We start from the raw sequence: 16,446 nt of genomic DNA, 5'->3' as shown, positions 1-16,446 counted from the left end.
AGGTTTCTGCTTAAGTCTTGGAATACATCAGGAGAGAATAGAACTGAACCCATTGGCTTTTTCTGTAGCACTTTTATTATAATTGCTAAAGAGATCCTTGTCCTTGAGAAATTGCAGATGAATTTCACATTTTCTTGGAGAAATTCAGATAAATCATTCAACCAAACTCTATATTCATTAATTTAACCAAGAATTTGTGTTTGATGTTACTGTGTATTGGTTGCATCCATATAATCTATTAGAATATTAATCCCTGTTCTTAACAATTTAATACAATGCTTATGTTTGTGGATTTTATGACAGTTTCCGCAATTGGGTTCAGCAACCTGCATCCACTCTTCAGAAAGCATTGCTAAGACTTTTCCTGGAGGCAGGGCAGCAAAACTATCAAACAAAAAGTTCAATATTCCATATAATTCAATAGAGGGAAGTGTCTTGTAGCAAGCTGTGACAGCTTCACACGCAATGGATGTTGAAATGGATTGCAAATGAAACAGGTAAAATAAAACAATAGGGGCAGCTATTAGCAGACACATGACTGGTTGGTACCAGGATGGGAAAATAGTAAAAATTCCAGGGCAGTTCAATCGATGAGAAGCATTTGTATAGTTCCTATTGCCCTTGTGAGATAGTTCAGTCAAGAAGCATACCCAGAAGGACTAGCCTTAACTTTAATGTAAGGGATATGAAAGTACATCCCTCCTCCACAAGAAACTAGGAAAGGTCCCTTCTGAGATGTTTGTCATGCTCCCATTCCTTCTGCAGGTTCAACGGTCTCGTCTCTGACTGACTGTTCTTCCTCCTGCCTCCACGGTCATTCCCACATACCATTACAGATTCCAAGAAATCTATATGTCTCTGTGAACTTACTAGAAGTTGACCTCATCTTCAAAGATACCTTTACTTCTCTACCATTATGCTCTTATTGAAAACCACTAGCTGGTTCTACTTTGACATCTTTCTTTAATAGCCTTCCATTATGTTGACAGAATGTGGGAAAACTTGTAAAATGTGGGCTGCGGAACCCTGGCTAATGAAGAAACCTATCTACAAGGATGTGCTTTCCTGTTCTGCAAAGCAGGCGTTTTCCTTATTACAATAAAGCCTGCAAACAAGATCGTTGATATAGCCTGGTATATAGATGTGAAGTCACAATGCAGCAATTTTTTATTAGAACTAAAGGATTCAAAGGCAACTCTGTTATCGAAGCACTGGGAAACACAGGTACATTTAGGAGACAGCTATCAGCATTTTCATTATAAACCGCAAGTTTTCAGGGCTTTCTAAATGTTGGATAGATCTACTGAAGAATGAAATGTGGCCATAAAAGATTCACAGGGGAGACATATTTTAACTAATGAAAGTTGGGCAAATGAAAAAGAAGGAACATGTAACTCCTGAAGGACTTGTGCTAGTAAATGTTTTTCTTCAACTACAGTTCTTGCAAAAGAAGTCTTTCTAAGTAGGAAGAAAACTATTTTGTGAGGGAAGGATGCTGTAAATTTCAGACTAAAAGATAATCCATTCTGAACTAAGTTGCACCTAAAGAAATACACTTTGAGCAAAAGAAGCATTGAAACAGAGATTGCAAATAAAAACCTTCCGTTATGTTGTTGCTGTTGGACTTCATTTTTATCCACCTGTGATAGGCAGATGTTGTTCTCAGATGTTGTTTTTTTATGGTATTAAAAATACCACCACAGGATGCAAACTTTCCTAAATAAAACTATATTTTGCAATTGGCTGATGATGACTGTGTCTATGCTGATGGTGTTCAGGTGGTTCTTCAGATGTTTTGGGATTGTATCTAAGGCAATAATCACTATTGGTAGTATCATTGCTTTTTTTGTCAGTCATTCTGTGTCTATTTGCAGGTCTTTGTATTATGTGATGATTCACCCCCATTCTTTCTCTTCTGTTCTCCTGTCTCCAGGAACTACTGCAATGTCCACTATCTATGGTTCTTTGCCCTCCTTATGAACAAGCCAAGTTAAGTCAAGTCCGGGGCAAAAGGGTTACATATGTGTTTTTTATTATTATTATTATTATTATTATTATTATTATTATTATTATTATTATTATTATTATTATTATTATTATTATTATTATTATTATTATTATTATTATTATTATTATTATTATTATATGGGTTCCCTTATTGTCCCTTCAAAAAGATGGGTTTGAAACATTAGAGAGGCTGAAAAATGAGGACAAACTGCTATTGAGCCATGGTGGTGCAGTGGTTAGAGTGCAGTACTGCAGGCTACTTCTGCTGCCTGCCATCTGCTTGCAATTTGGCAGTTCAAATCTCACCAGGCTCCAGGTTGACTCAGCCTTCCATCCTTCCGAGGTGGGTAAAATGAAGACCCAGATTGTTGGGGGCAACAGGTTGACTCTGTAAACCGCTTAGAGAGGGCTTTAAAGCACTGTGAAGCAGTATATAACTCTGTGCTATTGCTAAGTGCTATTGAAGATACGGTCTCCAAGTAATCTACCTTTCACTTGGAGAAAAGCAATGGGATTCTCCCACTAATAGTTTTCTTCCCAAAGAATGTTGCCTGATTCTAAGATAATTTTGACACAATCCCTGGAGTAAATAACAGATGGAAGAAATAAACTCCACCCAATATTTTGGAAAGACTGTCAGTGTGACAGCCTAAATAAATCAATGGACTATATTCACATATCATCCTTTATGACTTGCTTGGCTTTTGCTTAGCATACTCAACGAACCTAGGCAATTGTGATTTAACCATTTATGTTGTTCAACAAACCATGGTTAAACATATTAAGTATGATCTGAAAGCCAATAAAAGTTGATGGCTGAGAAATGACTATTACGCTCTTCAATTTTTGTAACGAAAGATCCTCAAGCAATAGTAATATTAGCTTAATTTAAACAGCTACAATATACACAAAATATTTCAATGGAAGCTCAGAAACTAGAACTTACTCCCACTATATTATCTGTAGTCAAAGTTTCTACATTTCATATACTTTGGAATTTTAGATAGAAAATATCACTTGCATAAAACTATTTTTTCCATTCTGCTTGCACACATAGACAAAAAGTTAGAGAAAATTGGATAATGTAAATGAAGAAAACATCTTTTTTTAGAAGGCACCTCAACATCACAATGTACCAATACATATTTTACCCACCAGTGAGAGAAAATGTGGGATATATACATATTGCCTGGATCAAGGCAGTCATGGAATAGATCCCACTTGATTAAAAACCTCCATGAAAGAGACCTAAAACAAGATGGATTGACAATATCAACAAGTAGGGTGGGCCCAGCTGAGAAAAGAAAGCTCAGGACCCTATTAGTTGGAAACATGCAGAAGAGACTTTCATCCTGCAGTGGATAGACAATGGCTAAAATGATGGTGATGATGATGATGATATGTATGTATGTATATATGTGTGTATCTCCTCTTTTTGTAAAGATTTGCAAAATGGGGGATTCTTCCTTTCATTTCATTTCCTTCCCTGCCCTTACATCCCCTTTCTTTCAAAATCTCTATTAGGTACAGAAAACAGCCTCTTCCTGCTGAGAGACATAAAACTGAGTTGCAGCAGGGATAAAAGACAGTCTTACAAAATGCTATATTTTCTCATGCTTCTTGCTAGATGAATATTAGCTGAGTCTTTAAGATCCTGACACAGTAAACACACATGCATACACATCCATGCCTGCATTATTCAAAAAGAAAACTGCAATATGCTAGATGGAATTCCACCAAGCTGTATTATAGCACTACTATACAATTATAACATTTCCATTTGCTAGATGGAAAATACAAAGCTACAGATTCCAAAAAACTTTCTCCAGGTATCCCGACCTGCTGCCATTAGCTAGATGAATGCCAGTGAGAACTATTTTGTTTGAGTTTTTGCTCAGCTGCGGGAGAATATAACAATCCTGAGTAATCAGACCAACCAACGTTCAATGTCATACATTGGCCAACTAGATGTACTCAAATATTTCTTAAGCAATAAAGAGGAATATGGTAGCATTCTTACACTGATCTGCCCTAATCTGCCTGGACTACTGTAATGCTCTCTACATGGGGCTTCCCTTGGGACGCGCACGAAGACTGCAGCTAGTCCAGAACGCAGCCGCGCGGGCAGTCATGGGGAGTACTAGGTACTCCCACGTAACACCGCTCCTGCGCGAGCTGCACTGGCTACCTGTGGTCTTTCGTGTGCGTTTCAAGGTTTTGACCACCATCTTTAAAGCGCTCCATGGCATAGGGCCTAGTTACCTGCGGGATCGCATCCTCCCACATACATCCCTGCGGCCAATTCGCTCTCACAGGGAGGGGCTTCTCCTGGTGCCGTCCACTAGGCAATGCCAACGGGCGACACCAAGGAGTAGGGCCTTCTCTGTGATGGGCCCAACCCTCTGGAATGACCTCCCCCCCGACATTAGAACCACCACTGACTTCCGCTCCTTCCGGCAGAAACTGAAGACACACCTGTTCCGACTGGCTGGTCTGGCATAATTCTTAACGTCTACCTCCTGGCATATATATTTCCTACTGGTTTCTTAGGGGACTTAATTTTATTGGACACTGGGGTTTTAAATTTTGTATATTTTAAATTATTTATTTAGCAATTACAGTTCTGTCTATTTTATCCTCCTCTTATTTATGTATTTATCCATTTAATAATTTTTAATTGTTATTATGTATGATGTTTTTGATATGGACTGTACACCGCCCCGAGTCCCTTTGGGAGAGGGGGCGGTCTAGAAGTGCTAATTAAATTAAATTAAAATTAAAGGCTTGAATGAATTTAAAGGGTTAATTGAAGTTGCCAGGGCTAGATGGATAGCCCATAAGGATACTAATGAAATTGATTGATATGAACATAGAACCACAAACTGCCAAGTCTGAAAACTCCTGGAATCCAGAGAAATTGCCAGAAGAGCTGTTTAAAGTTTGGAATTGTTCCAAACTTGGGGGGGGGGAAATGAGCAGACTTGGGGAACTACTATCAGGCTAAGAACAATGTAGAATAATTCAGCTAGAGTTCAGTCCTTTGTTTGTTTACAGACAACAGACAGAATCTTGCCAGTCTAAACCCTTAAAACTTCACAATTCAGTATTCTGGCAAAAACAGCTTATTCCAGACTGCTTCAGGCTAGGAAAAGATAATAAAAATATTGGAGCAAGGGAAAGATAGATTTCAGAAAGAAAAATTGTATGTCGCTTAAGACCCTCCCATCATCAACACAGACTCTTTAACTGACGGCTTTAAACCTGTGAAGAGCTCTTACTTAACATTCATTACCTTACTGCAGTTTTATGCATACATTAACACTAAGTCAGCCTGATTGTACTTAATGAGATTCACTTTATAATAGGCACGTATATGAGCTTTCTATTAGGGAACAATTCCTACCAGACATAGTCACCTTGGTATCATCTAAAGTAAGTTACTTTGGCCTGCTGCCATACAAGACTAGACTTGACATTTTCTAGGATATGAGAATTTCTTCAGGTTGCCTCCAGACAATTTTGGAAGAAAGTCAAAATTATAGGAGCTGAAGTTGAAAATCTTGTATTACAGACCAGGAAGACTACAGCGGCTGAAATTGTTATAAAGATGGACATCAGTGCTAGTTCGATGGAAACAAACATACTGGAAAAAATTGCATGACTCTCCCCCACCCTCCGGTGATATATAAACTCCTGTATATTCTAAAGGACAAAAGGACAAAAGGAAGGAAGCAGAGAAGCTGGAAACTCTGATTTGGAAATATCTAAATTTAACTTGATGCTCAGTGTCTGGAATAGCTGCAGTAATAAAGAAGCAATAAAAGGAGCTGCAGCTAAACAATATCAGTAGCAAGGAGAACATCTCATTGGCTTAGGATAAGAAATGCTTCTTCCAGAGACCGAGGAACGATATGGACTGTCATCTTAAATATAATTACATGACTATAAGCTGTCATAGGACTATTTCATTCATTCTCCTTGGCTTTGCTGATTACCATCACAACTAGGGGAGATCAAAGATGAATCTGCTGACTCCTTGCATTCCACGATGCTCTCATTACTGTCCTAAAGCCTTCCTCCTACTTTAATCTATGTGAGGGGGGAAATACCATCAGAATTCTGTTGGTAGTATTTGTCAGCAGTCATCACTTGAAATATCTGCCTCTTTGACCTTCCTCAGATAAAATCATGCTTTGGAAGAAAGCAGTCATTAACTCTTGTTGAAACAATTGGATGGATGAGTAGCATCTGAAAAAACTAAATGAGATTTTCATGTCTGTATGTTTCTTGGAGAAGGGACACGATGGCACAGTGACTAAGATGCTGAGCTTGTCGATTAGAAGGTCAGCAGTTTGGTGGTTCGAATTCCTAGTGCCACGTAATGGAGTGAGCTCCCATTACACCTCCCCAGCTTCTACCATTCTAGCAGTTCGAAAGCACATAAAAATGCAAGTAGAAAAATAGGGACCACTTTGGTGGGAAGGTAACAGCGTTCCATGTGCCTTTGGCATTTAGTCATGCCAGCCACATGACCTTGGAGATGTTTTCGGACAGTGCTGGCTCTTCAGCTTTGAAACAGAGATGAGCTCTGCCCCCTAGAGTTGAGAACGGCTAGCACATACGTGCAAGGGGAACCTTTACCTTTTATGTTTCTTGGACTGCCAGTAAGTAAAAGAACACACACTCACAACCCACTTTTGTTGCCCTTAGATGCTAAAATGACAAATCTGTGGCTACAGCCCAGTTGCACCATTTCAGATTACTGTCCGTCTGATATGAATAAGTCTTTCTTACATGCTCAGAGTTGGCTAGCCCTGGCATTCTCTTTACAGAATGGATAAGAAATTGAGGATAACCACTAGCCCATACTGTTTTACCTTGCTATGCAGAACAGTTATTTTATGTTTAGAAAATATAGGCTAACCCAACCTGTATTTCGGTACAATATGTCATTGAACCAGATTGGTTATGCACCCCAATACCCACCACGGATCCCTGACTGGGTTATCTTAAGATACATCTTGGATGACATTAATAAGGTGGCTAGTAGGTCAGTTACTAAGTTACTGTCAGAACAGAGAACAGAAACATGTTTGTTGCAAGAACAAGAAAAACATAGGTAAAAGGTAAAGGTTCCCCTCACACATATGTGTTAGTCATTCCCAACTCTAGGGAGCAGTGCTCATCTCCATTTTAAAGTCGAAGAGCAAGCGCTGTCCGAAGATGTCTCCTTAGTCATGTGGCCGGCATGACTAAACACATACAGAATACTGTTACCTTCCCACCAAAGGTGGTCCCTATATTTCTACTTGCATTTTTTACATGCTTTTAAACTGCTAGGTTGGCAGAAGCTGGAACAAGTAACAAGAGCTCACACTGCTACGCAGCGCTAGGAATTCGAACCACCGAATTGCCGACCTTTCGATCAACAAGCTCAGCATCTTAGTCCCTGAGCCCTTCAAGAAAAACATACAGAGAGAAAGAAATATATTTTTTCCCCTCTATCGACCAGTCAGAGTCAATTTGGCATAGTGGTAAAGACATTAGGCTAGAAACATATAGTACATAAGCAATAGTCCTGCCTTAGGCCCAAAGTCAGTTGGATGGCATTGGGCCAGTTCCTCTCGCTCAGCCCTAGAATGGAGGCAATGGAAAACCATTTCTGAAAATGTTGCCAAGAAAACTGTAGGGACTTGTCCAGGCCATTGCTAAGAATCAACTCTGAGTTGAAAGTGCACAAACACATGCAAACAAAATCTTACAGTACTATGGAATTCAAATATATATATATTATAGAATCATTACCAAAGAAATACGAACCAGTTGGAGGAATGGATTGTGAAGATGGCTGAGTTTGCAGAAATGGCTAAATTGACTTGTTTGATTAAGGAGGGAGCTACAACAACTTTATACAGAGACTGGAAACCTTTCACAGACTTTTTGCTGACAATTAATAAAATGAACTGCTGATTTCAGTACTTATTGATTAAAATAGGTTTGCTTATGGGAAGAAGGCAACTATGAAATACAATGTGGGAGGGTGAATATGATTATCACTAATGTATGTAACTACTGCAAAAAAAATCAGAAGTCCCTTCTTTCAATATCTTTTTTTTGTTATTCTTTGCTATTTGACCCTTTTATGATTTTTTTTTCTACTTCTGTCTTTCTGAAGTTTTTAATTTTTTTGTAAAATTTACTTTTAATTTTAAAAAAAATTAAGACGAAAAAGAAATATAAGCCAGTGTGTAGCACAAAGTGTATACTACCTGCCCCACAGCGTCTTTTGTACCATTTTGGTCTGAGAAGCACAAACTCAGAACAAATGCCCATGTCAAGTTTTTCTCTCCCCCCCTCCCCCTCCTGCCTGATTAGGGACGTCCATGGCCTTCTAATTGGTAATGCTACGCTGTTCCCAGCACTCTAATAGTGACACCTGGCTAATTACTGACCCTTTCAAATGTTGAGTATGCTGACCTTATCTGACTCTCCAAAGTATCATTTGTTGTTTAATTACAGTCTTCAGTGACTTTGGCCCTGGCCTGTTTTGTGAGCCAGCCAAGGTCCTGTGGAGGAGGAAGACCTGGAGTCTTTGAAAACCTGCCTTTTAGAATAAAAATTGTTACAGGGTCATTAGTCTGGTTTTGTAACGCCTGTGTGCTCTATCTGGCGTCCAAGAGCTGTGTTTAATATTTCTAGGAAGGCAGTGGGCAGGAGAGTGAGGCCAAGACTTTATTTTTCCTCCTCCAACTATCTTTCCTCTTTTTTTAAAAAAAAGCAAATTAAGCCCATTCTAAGACACTGAGCGGTGGCTTAGTGGCTAAGACGCTGAGCTTGTTGATCAGAAAGGTTGGCAGTTTGGCGGTTTGAATCCCTTGTCCCAGCTTCTGCCAACTTAGCAGTTCCAAAACATGTAAAAATGCAAGTAGAAAAATAGGTGGGAAGGTAACAGCGTTCTGTGCACCTTCGGCATTTAGTCATGCCGGCCAGATGACCACGGAGACATCTTTGGTCAGCACTGGCTCTTCAGCTTGATGAGCACCTCCCCCTAGAGTTGGGAAAGACTAGCACATATGTGTGTTTACTTTTATCTTGACTTTTTTTTGTGACTGACAATGATTGGAAGCCACTATGATTGCATTAGAGAGTCACCAGACAAGAATATCAGGAAATTTAGGATCCCACCCCACCTTGTGAAGTAGCCTGTAATTTCAAAAAACCAAATTGGGAGAAAACCAATAAGCTCAAAATTCACACAAGTGCAAATGTTACTGTTACAACTCAGCCATTCCCTTCCTATTATTACAGAATCAGATTAAAAGTGTAACACCAAACTAGAAGCTACTCAGAATAAAGATTCCATTAGAAGAAAAATCCTAGGAAAAGGAAGAATCCTATTTTCTGTCTTCACTAATGCCAATTTTATATATCTGGTGATGGCGCATTAAAACAAAATCTTCCTCAAAAACAGTCCTAACTGAACAAAACATTGTTTAAAATATTTATATTGATTAGTTTCCATGTCTAGCTAAAACTTTTCAATCTTTGGTTGTTGTTTTTTTCTTATATTTTATTTATTCTTCCAACAATTCTATTTGTAATTTCTAATTTTTGCTCATTCACATTTATCAGCGTTGTCCCTTTTCCTGCAAATAATTCATTTCTTTCCCCTTTGCTGTCCCCAGTCTCTGGAACTGACTCCCATGACATATCTGTGCATCTATCTCTCTTATTATGAAGCCTTTTGATGGCTTCTGTAAAGTTTCCTTTTCTATAAAACTATTGCAAACATTATCAAAACTCTGTTGTAACGATGTATAATCCTAAGCCTAGTTGCACACCCAATCCAATATTTCACTCTATTATAGAAGTTAAACAGTGGAAACAACAATCTAGGGAAATGGTAGTCTCCTTTATTGCATGTATTGGGCCAGAGACTGGAGAGTCAATTTACGATGGATGATGATCATTTCAGATTCTATCACAGAACTACTTGGTGACCATGCTATAACTCTACATATGCATAATTGCAATGTATGTGCTCTTTTCTTATTTAACAAAAATGTCAAAATGTCACTTTTAATAACTACATGTTGTTTCCATAGCAGTAATATTGAAGTAGCTTGCCATGAATTTATTATTCCAGGATATTTGAAACTTCCCAGTTACGCTCTTGATATTTTATTGTAACTTTCCTTCCAAGTCCTAGTTAGGTCTGATTTCACTTAGCTGTTTTGAGATCAATCAACATCAACATGGTGCAATCTCTATTGTCATAGATCTGTGTTTCTCAAGTTGGCAACTTTAAGATTGGTGGACTTCAACTCACAGGATTTCCCAGCCATTCATGGGTGGCTGGGGAATACCGAGGATATATCCATTCCCTTGTTTATCTCCCCTTAAATCTTCTTCATTCTTTTATTGTCTTCTAGTCTGGAAATCCTGCAATTTATATTTTTATTATCTGCAAATCATCCAGTGATCAAAATAAAGTATCTGCCTCCTTCATAGGTGGATAGCTTCTAGAGATCAAAACACAGTTATACACATTTTCCAATTTATTCACTTAGTGTACAGGGGCTGAAGACCTATTCTCGTGTGAAACCAGGTATCAACAACAACAATCTGTCAAAATGTACTTCTTTTCTGAATAATCTACTAAAGACTTTTCTGTCAATGGTAAATGACAGAACCAGAGTGGATGTGGCCAGTTCCAAAATTTGATGGAGCCATCTATTCCTTGTCCTTCTTCCACTCTTTTCTTAATCAAATCCCACTTGTGTCTTCTTCCCATCTCCCTTCTTCTCTATAGCAACGATTTGCCAGAAATCCAACTTGCTTGACTGCAGAGGTATTTTAAAATTTGGAAAAAAAGATGGCATGGAGCCCAAGAACTAGATGTTGGCAGCCCTGATCAATTCTAATGAAATGTCAGGGATGTCTCTGAAGAAGGCAGGAAAACATCCGTTTCAAAAAATGTAACCCACCTTTTGTTTCCAGCAGTGCATTGGGACATAAAACTTATTATTTCACCTACCAGCTTCCCTTCTCAGTCCAGTCCCACTGACTGATTACAATTTTGGAAATGCTATGTTAGTGATATTTTTTTCCCAAAGGGAAATCTTGATTTTACCCAATATATTCTATTTCCAGGAGAAAACAGAGAAACTAAGAGAACATATTATACCTGTTTTCATTGGTAATTAATACACAGCTTTATTTCTGGGAAAGGGATGAGGAGATTAAATTGCGAAATGGTATCCCTGATGCTGTATTTTCCATCCCCGTAGTCCTTTTAAGTAGTGGCTGTGGCTTTTTTTTTTAATGAACTACCTGGGATGAAGCCGAACTACAGAGGGATAAAAAGATATCTCATTAGAGCATGCCTTTTTACTTATTGTCAGCATTTAATTAGTTTGACTGTGTTCATGTTTATACAGAAAATGGTATGGCCCCAATATAATTAGAGGTCAGTAACAAATGCTATTTAATTTAGCTATGCTATGGGTAAAAGGAAAGGGGGAAAAAACCAGATGGGGCAAAACATCCCCAAGCCACAAATTGTTAAACTTAAAACTATTGAAAGATCAACACACTTGTGTATTGAGAGCTTTCTCCCGAAAGAGGAAAGCTATTCATTTAATACAAAAGCACAGAAACAGAGTCCTGATTTGTTTTGGCAACTAAGAGGAAGAAAAGAGGCAATTTAGAACAAGAGTGGACAACTTGCTGCTAACTCAACATAGACACAAGAACAGTTTTTTTCCCGAATGCAATCACTCTACTAAACAAATAATTCCATCAACTCTGTCAAACTATTTACTAAGTCTGTATTACTATTAATCTTCTCATCGTTCCTATCACCCATCTCCTCCCACTTACGACGGCAGGACTGTAACTTTGTTGCTTGTATCCCTACGATTTATATTGATCACCTGATGAAGTTACAAATTTCCCAACATTACTAGACTAAATTTACATCATAGTCTATCCACAATAGTAATAAATATTTTAAAAAATAATGTCATCCCTGTGCTTAATAACTAGAATAAGATGAGGAATTCAGTGTCTCCTACTTGTAGAAGGGATCCAGTGACCACTGCCAAGAAAGTCTTATGCTAGGAATAGACTCAAGATCACGTGAAGTGTTAATACCACTTTATAATGCCTTGGTAAGGCCACACTTGGAATACTCCATTCAGTTTTGGTCACCACGATGTAGAAAAAATGTGGAGACTCTAGATAGAGTGCAGAGAAGAGCAACAAAGATGATTAGGGGACTGGAGACTAAAACATATGAAGAACGTTTGCAGGAACTGGGTATGTCTATTTTAATAGAAGGAAGGACTAGGAGAGACATGATAGCAGTGTTCCAATATCTCAGGGGTTGCCACAAAGAAAAGGGAGTCAAACTATTTTCCAAGGCACCTGAGGGTAGAACAAGAAACAATGGGTGGAAACTAATCAAGGAGAGAAGCAACTTAGAACTGAGGAGAACTTTCCTGACAGTTAGAACAATTAATCAATGGAACAGCTTGCCTCCAGAAGTTGTGAATGCCCCAACACTGGAAGTCTTTAAGAAGATGTTGGATAGCTATTTGTCTGAAACGGAATAGGGTTTCCTGCCTAGGCAGGGGGTTGGACTAGAAGACCTCCAAGGTCCCTTCCAACTCTACTATTGTATTGTATGTAAGTTCCATCTCATGATGATCCAAGTTCAATTCTAAGGATAAATATCATAGGTTGGCAAAAGATGGCAGTTGGTAACAATATCAAATATGTTTTTCAGAGTGTTCAGAGTTATGATCAGTTTAACCCTCCCCTTTTTTTATTTTTATTTTTGAAGATGGGAGGATATTTTGCAATATATTTGCTTGCATTCAGTCTTGGTTGTATTTTGTTCACTGACCTCAGTCCAGTAATCCAATATCATTCCATCTACTGATATTTTAATATTAGGACTATACAGGCATTTAAAAGTTGCTTCATATTGTCATCTCATCTCACACTGATGTCACATAGATATTTGCACTCACAGGGACAAAACTTCCTTTCTCATCAAGGAAATTGAATTATCCTGGAAAGTTCAGTGCAGTTGTTTCAAAGTTTTCTTTCATTTGTTTTCCTTCTTTTTCTTTTTCTCTTTCTCTTTTTTATTTCTGTTTTTCCTTTTTCTTTCTCTCTTTCTCTCCTTTTCTCTCTCTTTATTCCTTTTCCTTTCTCTGTTTCTCTTTCTTTTGGTGGAGTTGTCTGTTTGCACACGGTCTACCTCAAAGGTTTGGTTTGACTTCCAACGAAGTGAATTGGAAAGGGCTAAGAAATTAATATCTAAAACTTTACAGAGAAGGAATTTGCCTCAGAAATTCCAAGCGTACCTTCAAATGCTTAATAAAGTCCTGCCCCAGTTGTGTATCACCCAAAGATTTCATAAAGGATTCTTAATAAGGATTAGTTTTCTTTATAAATTTCTTTATAAGGGATAAAAGTATTTACTTATGGACAAAGCGTGTATACCTACAACTTTATGATCCACAAAAAACAGATGGATGAATTTGGACTGGAGCAAAAGTTTGCTACTGCTTGCTTGCCACTCCTAGGCTGGGAGTGTCTGACTGGTCCAAGGTTATCCAGCTGGTTCCATGTCAAACAAGATATCTTTAGGTCACAGATATAACTTTTTGTGTGTGGGGGGGGTATGGGTGTGGGTGTTAACTAAAGTATTACTTTATTACTAGCTACTAAGCAACTATGAGTTACTATATTTACTTATTTTGCTAGAGAATGAAAGAGGCATCTTCATTTTTGAAACTCAGTATATTTCACACGACATGTGCTAAAAGCATTAAAACTGGTAATCACAACACGAGAAGTGATTTTTTATATATATAGGATTCAGTGAAACATGCAATCATCCAATTGTTGAAAACCAACCTTTGTATCAAACTGTCAAACAGACAGACAATAACAATTGCAACAGCCATTGATCAACTGAAAATGCCAGGACAAACTGTTGGAAACAATACACAAACAACTGTTGGCAACATTTCACTTTAACTTTCAGAAGGAGCTCTGACATCTTAGAAATAACATTTCATGCAGAGATAATGCCAAATAATCAGAAGTTGCCATGGGCCAAACCCTTTGTAAAAAGCATCGTAGGCGTAGAGTAGGAAGTGACCATAAGAATCACCTAGATAAATATAAAGGAAAACCAATTAATCCAACCATAGACTTAAGTCATTCACTGTCTAACCAACCTTTCGGAGCTCAGGGACCACTAAATTCATAATTTTAAATTTCACAGACCATTAGTATGAATTAGTGATGAGATTGGGTCTTTCAGTTTGGCCACAGAAAGAAAAGCCCAGGGTCAACCCTAGCTTTCATGTCCATTACAGCTAGGAATTTCAAATACAGCCAAGAATGAATGTTTGTCTTGTAACCAGCGCGGGCGCTAGATCAGTCCCCTGCAAACTTTGTCTCTTGAGGAGCCCGGCCGAAGTTTTGTGCTGCTCACTGAAGCACCTGGACTCCCAGGGAGGGAGGGAGGGAAGTGCTGGAGCTACTAAACAAGTGGCCACGCTAAGTGCCTGAAGGACCCCATCCAGTCAGGGAAAGGGATTAATTGCAGAGGCTGTAGTTTAAGAATCACTGATTCAGTGCAAGATTAAAATTGCAAAAATGCAAATATTTTTCTGCAAACCAACCAAACTTTTCTTGCAGACCACCAGTTGGTGACCACTGGTCTAACTTCAGAACCTGTATGATTACATTTAGTAGCACAGACTTCTAAAAAAATAGGTATAAATTGCATGGTGGTTTGAATCCTGCACCACCTAAGGCAGGGGTGTCCAACCATGGCAACTTTAAGGCTTGGAAACTTCAATTCCCAGAATTCCACAGCCAGCATGGCTGGCTAGAGAATCCTGGAGGTTGAAGTCCACAAGTCTTAAAGTTGCCAAGGTTGGACAACTTTAACCCAAGGCCTCAAAATCCTGCACCAACTCCTAGAGATGTCTTGACCCCTTTATCACTGATACCTAATAAGGATTATTGTCATGGTTGCAGAGACCAAGTGCACTGCTGCAGAAGATAGGAAGCCTGAATGGAGACACACACACACCCCCAAAAAACACCACAACTTGGCCATTTTGCCCCCATTGCTCCAGTGAGGTGAATTGTGCAACAAAGGTGTGTAGTTAAATTCTAAGGCTTTTAGTAGCAAACCACCAAACAACAAACATAACTGAAATCCAAAAGCGAGCTTTACCCCCTGCCTATCTTTTCAGACTCCAAGGATTGTGCACTCCATGCACTAACCAACAAACTAAGCAAGACACCAGGCCTATTTCCAAAGGGTAAAGACAAATTGACCATGCCCACAACAGGGAATTAAACAAAAGAAAGGCAAGGAGACATGAAAAGTGGTGCAAAAGATAAGCAAAGCTGTCTTCTCCCTACCTTGTAGTCAGCAGCAATTCTGAAGGGAAGTCCCAGAAAGAATGGGTACCACAAAAGTCATACACAGTTGCCTCTTGACAGTCCAGACCACACAATATATGGACAGTAGTTTTCAACCTGTGGCATGCAAACCCTTAGGGGGCTGCAATGTTGTCCCAGGGGGTCCAGAGATATATGGTGCAGTCCAGTGCTTTAAAACCTTGAGTTAAATCTTGGGTGGGTCCATGGCCACAAAAGGTATTTAAAGGGGGGTCCATAGTGAAGAAAATATGGAGAACCAGGGCAATATGGCACTATTTAAAATTCCGAAGAGCGCTGAGTGATGCTTTGCTTTTGTTCTCCTCAGGCTTCAACTTTCAGGCAATTAAATTCCACCTGTGGAATGGCCTTCAACGATGATAGGCTGCAGCTGTGGTGGCAACTGATTACACCATAAAGCTGCAAGCTTAAATTAGCTTCTTAAACCCGATGGTAGGGTTTTTGTGGCTTCAAATCTGAGGGATATGAGCCAGTGTTCTTTTAAATTACCCTGGATACAACTGCTTGAGAGACCAATGAATCTAGGTGGATGCGTTCAATCCCCTCATAAGATGCTTAGAGAAAATGACAGCAAAAGTCACTGAAATGTAGTTTTGTCTTAAATCAGATTATTGGCCTGTTTAACATAGTATTAAATAACTGTGTGATATTTTCCCAATAACTGTTCAGACTATATTTGTATGTGTGTTTATGTGTGTATACACACACACATACACCCACACACACACACACACACACACACACACACACACACACAGAGGGATATAGCTATTTTATTTCTACTCATATCCATATTCATGTGTATTTATTCTGCCTTTATTACAACAACCCTGTGAGGTGAATTGGGCTGAGATAGGGGGGCTGGTCCAATGTTACTCAGCTAAGGTGGGATTTGAACTCACAGCCTCCCAGTTCCTAGCCTCACCACTAGACTAAACT

The 16,446-nt window shown here is 38.8% G+C and overlaps 1 long non-coding RNA gene across 1 annotated transcript in view; it reads right to left on the bottom strand.

The window, feature by feature from the left end:
• Nucleotides 1-15,798, bottom strand: part of LOC309397430 — a 325,183-nt gene extending 309,385 nt beyond the window's left edge. Inside the window, exon 1 of the long non-coding RNA XR_014176257.1 lies at nucleotides 15,469-15,798. This is a non-coding gene — a long non-coding RNA (uncharacterized lncRNA). The remainder of the gene's footprint in view (nucleotides 1-15,468) is intronic.
• Nucleotides 15,799-16,446: the final 648 nt, after the last annotated feature.

The sequence above is a fragment of the Natrix helvetica genome (assembly GCF_964273705.1).
Source record: "Natrix helvetica genome assembly, chromosome: 10".
In the NCBI taxonomy this organism is placed as follows: Eukaryota; Metazoa; Chordata; class Lepidosauria; order Squamata; family Natricidae; genus Natrix; species Natrix helvetica.
This window is presented reverse-complemented; position numbering and strand designations above follow the sequence as displayed.